Source organism: Salmo salar, unplaced genomic scaffold, assembly GCF_905237065.1.
Source record: "Salmo salar unplaced genomic scaffold, Ssal_v3.1, whole genome shotgun sequence".
Taxonomy (NCBI): domain Eukaryota; kingdom Metazoa; phylum Chordata; class Actinopteri; order Salmoniformes; family Salmonidae; genus Salmo; species Salmo salar.
This window is the reverse complement of record NW_025547901.1, coordinates 3,527-15,000: the sequence shown is the minus strand read 5'-3', so window position 1 is coordinate 15,000 and position 11,474 is coordinate 3,527. Positions and strand designations below refer to the sequence as shown.

The window sequence follows — 11,474 nt, the reverse complement described above, 5'->3', positions numbered from 1 at the left end:
TATACAGTGTGTGTAAATGAGCTAAGAAAAGGGAGGTAAGGCAATAAATAGGCCATAGTGGCAAAATAATTACAATTTAGCAATTTAACACTGAAGTGATAGATGTGCAGATGAGCAAAGGAACAAAAAAATAAATAACAATATGGGGATGAGGTAGTTGGATGGGCTGTTTACAGATGGGCTATTTACAGATGGGCTATTTACAGATGGGCTTTTGTGACCTGTTGCCACAAGAAAAGGTCAACCAGTGAAGAACAAACACCATTGTAAATACAACCCATATTTATGTTTATTTATATTCCCTTTTATATTTTAACTATTTGCACATCGTTAAAACACTGTATATAGACATAATATGACATTTGAAATGTCTTTATTATTCTGGAACTTCTGTGAGTTCATTTTTTTATTGTTTATTTCACTCTAATTTATTATCTATTTCACTTGCTTTGCCAATGTAAACATATGTTTCCCCATGCCAATAAAGCGCTTAAAATCAATTGAGAGAGAGAGTGGAGAGAAAAAGAGAGCAAGAGGGATGGAGAGAGAGAAGAGAGAGAGAAACTGACACAAACACTCTCTCTCTCTCTCCTCCTCTCTCTCAGACAACACAGTCCTGTACTCGTGATGTCAGGCCACGCCCTGCCCCATCGGTGCTCCGTCAGGCCACGTCCCGCCCCACTGCGGTGCTCCGTCAGGCCACGTCCCGCCCCACTGCGGTGCTCCGTCAGGCCACGTCCCGCCCCACTGCGGTGCTCCGTCAGGCCACGTCCCGCCCCACTGCGGTGCTCCGTCAGGCCACGTCCCGCCCCACCGGTAGGAACGTCTGTTGTTGCTGATTCATACTTCTATTTTGGTTCCGCTGGTCTCCAGCTTGCCGGCACTAGTGGATGAGGTCTGTTACATAAAGGCCGTTCATTTCAGATCCTCACCACTGAGGTCCTGGAGAATCGGCCTGGTGTATCCCAGAAAATAAACCCCTTATAATGTAGCCCATCAGTCCTGACGGTATTAAATATTCTATAGTTCAGCCAATGAGGGTTAGGTTCTAGGCCTGTAGTTCAGCCAATGAGGGGTTAGGGTTATGTGTTAGGTCTATAGTTCAGCCAATGAGGGTTAGGTTCTAGGCCTGTAGTTCAGCCAATGAGGGGTTAGGGTTATGCTAGATCTATAGTTCAGCAATGAGGTTAGGGTTATGATAGATCTATAGTTCAGCCAATGAGGGGTTAGGGTTATGCTTAGATCTATAGTTCAGCCAATGAGGTTAGGTTTGATTAGATCTATAGTTCAGCCAATGAGGGGTTAGGGTTATGTGTTAGGTCTATAGTTCAGCCAATGAGGGGTTAGGGTTATATCTATAGTTCAGCCAATGAGGGGTTAGGGTTAGATCTATAGTTCAGCCAATGAGGGGTTAGGGTTATGTGTTAGATCTATAGTTCAGCCAATGAGGGGTTAGGGTTATGTGTTAGATCTATAGTTCAGCCAATGAGGGGTTAGGGTTATGTGTTAGATCTATAGTTCAGCCAATGAGGGGTTAGGGTTATGTGTTAGGTCTATAGTTCAGCCAATGAGGGGTTAGGGTTATATCTATAGTTCAGCCAATGAGGGGTTAGGGTTAGATCTATAGTTCAGCCAATGAGGGGTTAGGGTTATGTGTTAGATCTATAGTTCAGCCAATGAGGGGTTAGGGTTATGTGTTAGATCTATAGTTCAGCCAATGAGGGGTTAGGGTTATGTGTTAGATCTATAGTTCAGCCAATGAGGGGTTAGATCTATAGGTCAGCCAATGAGGGGTTAGGGGTTATGATCTATCGTTCAGCCAATGAGGGGTTAGGGTTATATCGATAGTTCAGCCAATGAGGGGTTAGGGTTATCAACACCTTACATTTACATTACATTTTAGTCATTTAGCAGAAGCCCTTATCCAGAGCGACTTACAGTAGTGAATGCATACATTTCATACATTATTTTTCTGTGCTGGCCCCCCCGTGGGAATCGAACCCACAACCCTGGTGTTGCAAACACCATGCTCTACCAACTGAGCTACAGGGAAGGCCACTGCTACACCTGGTTATCAGCGGAGCCTCGTCTGGCAGCGAAACACTTCATTCAGCCTCATTTACTGCCTTTAAAACATAGCTGATATGGCTGATATGGCTGATTTGCTTAAACAAATGTGGTTTCTACTGACATCTGAGATGTACAAACTATGGCATAAGGGAATGACGAGCGGATAAGAGGCAATCCGTAATTTCGATTAAGACATTAACGAGCGAGCTAGGACGGACGTAGTCAATATAACTATTTGTTCAGCACTTTTGAAATGTACAGCGACGGAATTCAGAACACGGTTCCGTTCTTACAGTGTTCTCCCTGTACACCAAATCAGAACCGTAGGATAAATAAAGGGGGCATATAAGCAGACAATGAAAGCTCTTACAGTGTTCGATGATGACATTTCTTCTAAAACAGGCTATAGGCTACATGTGCACCACCACCAAGTCAGAACAGTAGGTGAAATGAAGAGGTGAAAATAGACCAAATTATTAGGGCGAGGCACATGGGCTACTAACATCTAACTACACAACATACACTTAGCATTACTTTCTTAGCTACAGTATACATATCTCTCTGGCATATTACATCATTTATGCAGCAGCATAAAATACATTTTAGGACCTTGTTGTGCTGTGCTCTCTTGAACAGGAAGGTGATGCGGCGGGCTTTCGTTGGCGAACTTTGTCATCAAACTTTGTCATCATAGTCTATCGTTCTCTGGATTTATGGTGCTTTCAAGAGAACTGGGAACTCTGGAGAGAAAAAACCCCAGGTCAATCATGATGACGTCAGTGATCTTCAAAGACGTAGCTCTAGAAAGATGACCGAGTTCCTGACTTGCATTTACGAGTTGGACGACCATTCAAAACTTATTTTCCAAGTCGGAGCTCGTCCCCCCCCCAACCGAGTTCCCAGTTGTCCTGAACTCACTGAAGTCAGATTTCCCAGGTTCGGAGTTAACAGTTGTTTTGACCGTGACAGAAATCATGCTGGATTGAGAGCATGGCCAATGCTTAATGTTTATCATTTTAAACTTGGAAAAGAGACCCTTAATCCCAGATTTGGGACCACACAGCCATTCCATTGAATAGCAGGCTTGTGATTGCTTTGCAACGCTTGCAGTTAGTCACTGATTCCTTCCACTGTTGAATTTGTGATTTCCAATTTGTTGTGTAATATTTTTGTCCATTGGCCGATGAGCACCGATACGTTTTATCTATAATTTCTCTTCATTATTTATTTTTTATATGACAAGGACTTAAAAAGATTTGACAGAAGATTTTCGACTTGATTCATGATGATGACTGCTAGCTAACATTTTGAAAGTATGATGTTGACATGATCCGTCCAATCAAAGCTACTGTAGATATAATGTGATTTGACATCATTTTATCTGTGGCCAATGACCTTGGGTCTTCTTGGATGGGCACTACTAATGTAACTCTATGGCAGAACCCGAGGAGCTTGAATTTTAGAGCTCTACCCTTAGATTTGGCGGTGACATTGTGTCCCCCATGAGTGACAGAACACTGAGCCAATCACAGCGCAACTGGAGAACATTACCAACCCCTACTTTCTGTATTTTCCGCTGGCTGCCCCACCACCACAGAAAGCACTGAGCTCGACTGAAACACCTGCATTTTGGAGTTGCCTTATTCAAGAAAGCCAAAAAAAAAAAAAAATTGATTATATGCAGCTTTATTAACTCAATGAATTATTATATATATTTTTTTTACATTGTTTGCAAACTGATATGCGACATGTATTAATGCCAGAAAAACATACAAAACAGGCATCCCCCCACCCCACCCACCTGCCCTAAATGACGGGTCGCCACTGGGCACACATACACAATCCATGTCTAAATTGTTTCATGGCTTTAAAAAAATCCTTCTTTAACCCGTCTCCTCCACCTTCATCTACACTGACTGAAGTGGATTTAACAAGTGGACATCAATAAGGGATCATAGCTTTCATTCTGGATTCACCTGGTCAGTCTGTCTAATGACATGGAAAGCGCAGGTGTTCTTAATGTTTTGTCCACTCAGTGTCTATGTTCTACAAATATACATTTCTATGTGATCAGAACGTTTTTTTTTTTAGCTTTACATCCTTTGGATTGGAACGAGGCTAGTCATGTAGGTTAGTGGTGGTATGTTAGGCCTCCGGGTATGAGAGCCAGGCACAGATAGATAGACAATATAACCTTAAGGGATATTAGTGTCTTTAACATCTCAATCACAATTCTCTCTTGTCTCTTTTGACAAGCCTAGCAAATGATTTAAAAAAAATACCTGCCATTGTATTCACTGTAGCTGGTTTTGATTCAGCTATCACCATCGAAAGAAATATTGTACCCGATCGAGTTACCGACAAGACACGCGGAACCATTAAACGGAAACCTACCTGGGTGGCTTTGTGAAACTGCTTTTTCAACCCCGCGACAGACATCTCTGTCTAGTTCGACCAGATGTCCACTTGCGTTCACTAAGTAATCCACGATTATCCACCCTCTGGGTTTCAAAACAAGGAATATAATCCGCTTTTCTTTCTTTCTATCGAGTGTTTTTGTCGTTGCGTAGCCTAGTCTACACTGGTGTCCTCTCGTTACAACAGAATGAATCGCTCTATCCAAATACAACGAGCCAAATCATTGGGCCATGCTATCTGGTATCCTTGGGACGTCCCTACCCCATTGAAGTTGACAATTCAAATAGTTCAGGTTAGGGTTATGGTTAAGGTTAGGGTTATGGTTAAGGTTAGGGTTATGGTTAGGGTTATGGTTAAGGTTAGGGTTAGGGTTATGGTTAAGGTTAGGGTTAAGGTTAGGGTTATGGTTAAGGTTAGGGTTAAGGTTAGGGTTATGGTTAAGGTTAGGGTTAAGGTTAGGGTTATGGTTAAGGTTAGGGTAATGGTTAAGGTTAGGGTAATGGTTAAGGTTAGGGTTAGGGTTATGGTTAAGGTTAGGGTTAAGGTTAGGGTAATGGTTAAGGTTAGGGTTATGGTTAGGGTTATGGTTAAGGTTAGGGTTAGGGTTATGGTTAAGGTTAGGGTAATGGTTAAGGTTAGGGTTAAGGTTAGGGTTAGGGTTAAGGTTAGGGTTATGGTTAAGGTTAGGGTTATGGTTAAGGTTAGGGTTAAGGTTAGGGTTATGGTTAAGGTTAGGGTAATGGTTAAGGTTAGGGTAATGGTTAAGGTTAGGGTAATGGTTAGGGTTAGGGTTATGGTTAAGGTTAGGGTAATGGTTAAGGTTAGGGTTATGGTTAAGGTTAGGGTTAAGGTTAGGGTTATGGTTAAGGTTAGGGTAATGGTTAAGGTTAGGGTTATGGTTAAGGTTAGGGTTAAGGTTAGGGTTAGGGTTAAGGTTAGGGTTAGGGTTAAGGTTAAGGTTAGGGTTAGACTATGTTCCCCCGAAATTCACAAATGACATTATGCTATTGGAGACCTGTGATTTTTCACTGTTAAAAAAAACTTCATACACCTTTTCCATGACTTCTTTCTCCATGGCTTTTAACCACATTGTCATGACTATTATTATAGCCTACATGAAAAAGTATTGTCCAGTCCAGCGGTATTGTTGACACTGGATTGCTGCAGTGTCTGATTCCATGTCGACCTACCATCTCCTGCCGTTGTGCCCTTAATCAAGGCACTTAACCCCCCCCACACACAAAGTAGAACTGCACTGTTAGTCACATTGTGTCAACAGGTCGTCCCAACACCTTCATCTGGAGAGTGCAGGCTTGGCTTTTGATCCATCCCTGAAACACCCAAGTCTTGCTTATCAAAGTCCTGTTGAGTGGCTGATGTTTAGGCTACGATGTGGTTAGAGCAGGGCAGGAACAAAAGCCTGCACACCAAAGTAGCTGTCCTGGAGGACGGTTAGCCACCTTTGATTTACAATATTGTAACATTACAACCAAAATACTTTTGTCTAAAGAATAAGGTAGGCTACTTTAAATCAAGGTATCTAACTAAGACATGTTTATATATTAAGGCTCAATATTCATGTTTCAGGGGAGATCTATGCACAGCAAGTCATTTGTCAATTAGGCTACTCTTTGAATATGTTTAATGTTGTCGTTTACATTTTAGTCATTTAGCAGACGCTCTTATCCAGAGCGACTTACAGTAGTGAATGCATACATTTCATACATTTTTTTTCTTCCGTACTGATCCCCCCGTGGGAATCAAAACCACAACCCTGGCGTTGCAAACACCATGCTCTACCAACTGAGCCACACGGACGTATTATTAAATGGCTGCTGTTTAATAGAGGGGAAGCCCCGTTTCTCAACGGTGCAGAGTTATTTAGGCTCTACAGTGTCGGTGGAAGGAAGGAAGCAGCACTGTTACACTTTAGCTATAGTTAAAACTAGCGAGATAACCGCTACAAATGATGTTTTGAATTGGTAATCTAGTTAGTCTGCCTGGCGGTATGTTATACCTGCTGCTGATGAAATGTCGCCGTCTCTCTCGGTGGGCAATGGCCCACTCTCACTGGTACACACACACACACGCAGCACACAGCGACACGTAGCGTCATTCCCAATTATGGTTGATATGTCGATTTAAAAAAAAAAGTGTTATTGACTTTTTCATGACCCTACAAAACCCTAATTTGACAATTTGGAAGAGCGCGTCATGTGCATTCAGGTTTTGCGCATTTTCAATCTGCACAATCACGGAACAGTCTACTGTCATGCACATATTCACAGACTAGAATCAGGAAATGAATGCTCATGTCTCCATTGCTATTCAATGTAGATTCCGCCTTTATTCCGCTTCAGTGTGTGAATCTGAGCCGGCGATAGGCTACTTTATTTTATAGAGGGTACGCAATTACCCCCCCAAAAAAATAGAGGTGCCGGCATGGAGCTCCGGATCCGGTGCGATCCAAATCAAGCACTAGTCCGGTACGGACGCCCCAAGGATCCCAGATAGTACTGACCGGTATTGTGCAGAGACAGCTGTAACGTAGGCACGTCTGTGACGTGTGGTGGCAGTGCGCATGTTCACGAGAGGAGATTACTGTCTGCGAGTTTGGATGGTGCTGAAACAATGTGATTCGACGAACTGGGTTTTTCTAGATTCTTCCAGTAGCCTACATTAATAAGAGGGAGATCGAGATGTGCCTTGTGCATATTTACCTCAGAGCAGTGGTGTAAAGTACTGAAGTAAAAATACTTTAAAGTACTACTTAAGTCGTTTTTGGGGGGTATCTGAACTTTAATATTTATGATAACTTTTACTCCACTCCTAAAGAAAATGTACTTTTTACTTCGTACATTTTCCCCTGACACCCAAAAGGTACTCATTACATTTTGAATGCTTAGCAGGACAGGAAACTGGTCAAATTCACACACTTATCAAGAGAACATCCCTGGTCATCCCTACTGCCTCTGATCTGGAGGACTCACTAAACAGAGAACATCCCTGGTCATCCCTACTGCCTCTGATCTGGAGGACTCACTAAACAGAGAACATCCCTGGTCATCCCTACTGCCTCTGATCTGGAGGACTCACTAAACAGAGAACATCCCTGGTCATCCCTACTGCCACTGATCTGGAGGACTCGCTAAACAGAGAACATCGCTGGTCATCCCTACTGCCTCTGATCTGGAGGACTCACTAAACAGAGAACATCCCTGGTCATCCCTACTGCCACTGATCTGGAGGACTCGCTAAACAGAGAACATCGCTGGTCATCCCTACTGCCTCTGATCTGGAGGACTCACTAAACAGAGAACATCCCTGGTCGTCCCTACTGCCTATGATCTGGAGGACTCAGTAAACAGAGAACATCCCTGGTCATCCCTACTGCTCCTGATCTGGAGGACTCACTAAACAGAGAACATCCCTGGTCGTCCCTACTGCCTCTGATCTGGAGGACTCGCTAAACAGAGAACATCCCTGGTCATCCCTACTGCCTCTGATCTGGAGGACTCACTAAACAGAGAACATCCCTGGTCCTCCCTACTGCCTCTGATCTGTCAGTAAATTTAAAAAAAGAAAAATGTTCTTTCTGGTTTGCTTAATAGAAAGGCTGATTTATACTTTTGATACTTAAGTATATTTGAGCAATTACTTTTATTTTTTGATGCATAAGTATACTTATATCCAAAATACTTTTACTCAAGTAGTATTTTACTGGGTTACTTTCACTTTTCTATTATGGTGCAGATACTTTTACTCAAGTATGACAATTGAGTACTTTTTCCACGGGATAATTCAGTAAGCATTGTTTCACATCAAAGTTTATTGGTCACATACATCGTTTAGGAGGTACTAAAGTGCTTATGGTATCAGGTAAGACCCAAGTGCAGACTGTGTTGAAGCAACAATGTTTATTGCAACAGGGTAGGCAAACAGGTGAAGGCAGGCAGGGGTCGATAATCCAGAGTAGTGAGTCCAAGGTACAGGACGGCAGGCGGAGCTCAGAGTCAGGACAGGCAAGGCTCAAAACCAGGAGGACGAGGAAAAGAGAGACTGGGGAAAAAGCAGGAGCTGAGAACAAAAACGCTGGTTGACTTGGAACAAACCAGACGAACAGGCAACGGACAAAACAGAGAACACAGGTATAAATACCCAGGGGATAAACAGGGAAGATGGGCGACACCTGGAGGAGGGTGGAGACAAGCAAAAGGACAGGTGAATCAGATCAGGGTGTGACTGTCAGGTGTGTGCGTACTCGTGGTGAAGTCAGGTGCAGGAGAGCAGAGAATTGTGAACAGGTGCACACTTTATTTAGTCATGGAGAGAGATATACAGATGGACGCAGCTGCGTCCAAAAACCTCCAGCCAACAAGGCAAAGTGTAAAAACGCGCAAAACAGTCTTCGTGGAAATAACATTTACATTTACGTCATTTAGCAGACGCTCTTATCCAGAGCGACTTGCAAATTGGGGAACCACGGGAAAACACACGCAAGCGTAGTGCGTACAAAAAAGCACGTAACACGCAAACAATCTCACACAAAGACATGAGGGGGAACAGACGAATAAATACATGTAGTGTAATTGGGGAATGAAAACCAGGTGTGCAGGGGAACAAGACAAAACAAATGGATACATGAAAAATGGAGCGGCGATGGCTAGAAGGCCGGTGACTTCGAACGCCGGACGCCGCCCGAACAAGTAGAGGGGCCGACTTCGGCAGGAAGTCGTGACAGTGACATATGGTACTAAAGTGAATTGCTTATATTACTAGCTCCTAATAATGGAAATGTCAAACAAGTACACAAGTAATTAATGCACAAAAAATAATTGTTAATTAATTATTGTTAGTTAAAATCAAGAACTGCTGAATCCAATTAGATTTTTCACCGAATACAACAGGTGTAGTAGACCTCGCAGTGAAATGCTGAATACAACAGGTGTAGTAGACCTTACAGTGAAATGCTGAATACAACAGGTGTAGTAGACCTTACAGTGAAATGCTGAATACAACAGGTGTAGTAGACCTTACAGTGAAATGCTGAATACAACAGGTGTAGTAGACCTTACAGTGAAATGCTGAATACAACAGGTGTAGTAGACCTTACAGTGAAATGCTGAATACAACAGGTGTAGTAGACCTCACAGTGAAATGCTGAATACAACAGGTGTAGTAGACCTTACAGTGAAATGCTGAATACAACAGGTGTAGTAGACCTCACAGTGAAATGCTGAATACAACAGGTGTAGTAGACCTCACAGTGAAATGCTGAATACAACAGGTGTAGTAGACCTCACAGTGAAATGCTGAACACAACAGGTGTAGTAGACCTCACAGTGAAATGCTGAATACAACAGGTGTAGTAGACCTCACAGTGAAATGCTGAATACAACAGGTGTAGTAGACCTCACAGTGAAATGCTGAATACAACAGGTGTAGTAGACCTCACAGTGAAATGCTGAATACAACAGGTGTAGTAGACCTCACAGTGAAATGCTGAATACAACAGGTGTAGTAGACCTCACAGTGAAATGCTGAATACAACAGGTGTAGTAGACCTCACAGTGAAATGCTGAACACAACAGGTGTAGTAGACCTCACAGTGAAATGCTGAATACAACAGGTGTAGTAGACCTCACAGTGAAATGCTGAATACAACAGGTGTAGTAGACCTCACAGTGAAATGCTGAATACAACAGGTGTAGTAGACCTCACAGTGAAATGCTGAATACAACAGGTGTAGTAGACCTTACAGTGAAATGCTGAATACAACAGGTGTAGTAGACCTCACAGTGAAATGCTGAATACAACAGGTGTAGTAGACCTCACAGTGAAATGCTGAATACAACAGGTGTAGTAGACCTCACAGTGAAATGCTGAATACAACAGGTGTAGTAGACCTCAAAGTGAAATGCTGAATACAACAGGTGTAGACCTCACAGTGAAATGCTGAATACAACAGGTGTAGTAGACCTCACAGTGAAATGATCAATACAACAGGTGTAGTAGACCTCACAGTGAAATGCTGAATACAACAGGTGTAGTAGACCTCACAGTGAAATGCTGAATACAACAGGTGTAGTAGACCTCACAGTGAAATGCTGAATACAACAGGTGTAGTAGACCTTACAGTGAAATGCTGAATACAACAGGTGTAGTACACCTTACAGTGAAATGATGAATACAACAGGTGTAGTAGACCTCACAGTGAAATGCTGAATACAACAGGTGTAGTAGACCTCACAGTGAAATGCTGAATACAACAGGTGTAGTAGACCTCACAGTGAAATGCTGAATACAACAGGTGTAGTAGACCTTACAGTGAAATGCTGAATACAACAGGTGTAGTAGACCTCACAGTGAAATGCTGAATACAACAGGTGTAGTAGACCTCACAGTGAAATGCTGAATACAACAGTTGTAGTAGACCTCACAGTGAAATGCTGAATACAACAGGTGTAGTAGACCTCACAGTGAAATGCTGAATACAACAGGTGTAGTAGACCTTACAGTGAAATGCTGAATACAACAGGTGTAGTAGACCTTACAGTGAAATGCTGAATACAACAGGTGTAGTAGACCTCACAGTGAAATGCTGAATACAACAGGTGTAGTAGACCTCACAGTGAAATGCTGAATACAACAGGTGTAGTAGACCTCACAGTGAAATGCTGAATACAACAGGTGTAGTAGACCTCACAGTGAAATGCTGAATACAACAGGTGTAGTAGACCTTACAGTGAAATGCTGAATACAACAGGTGTAGTAGACCTTACAGTGAAATGCTGAATACAACAGGTGTAGTAGACCTCACAGTGAAATGCTGAATACAACAGGTGTAGTAGACCTTACAGTGAAATGCTGAATACAACAGGTGTAGTAGACCTCACAGTGAAATGCTGAATACAACAGGTGTAGTAGACCTCACAGTGAAATGCTGAATACAACAGGTGTAGTAGACCTCACAGTGAAATGCTGAA

At 42.6% G+C, this 11,474-nt stretch overlaps 1 pseudogene; it reads right to left on the bottom strand.

The window, feature by feature from the left end:
• LOC123732496 (endophilin-A1-like) overlaps nt 1-4,700 on the bottom strand; it is a 30,965-nt pseudogene extending 26,265 nt beyond the window's left edge.
• Nucleotides 4,701-11,474: the final 6,774 nt, after the last annotated feature.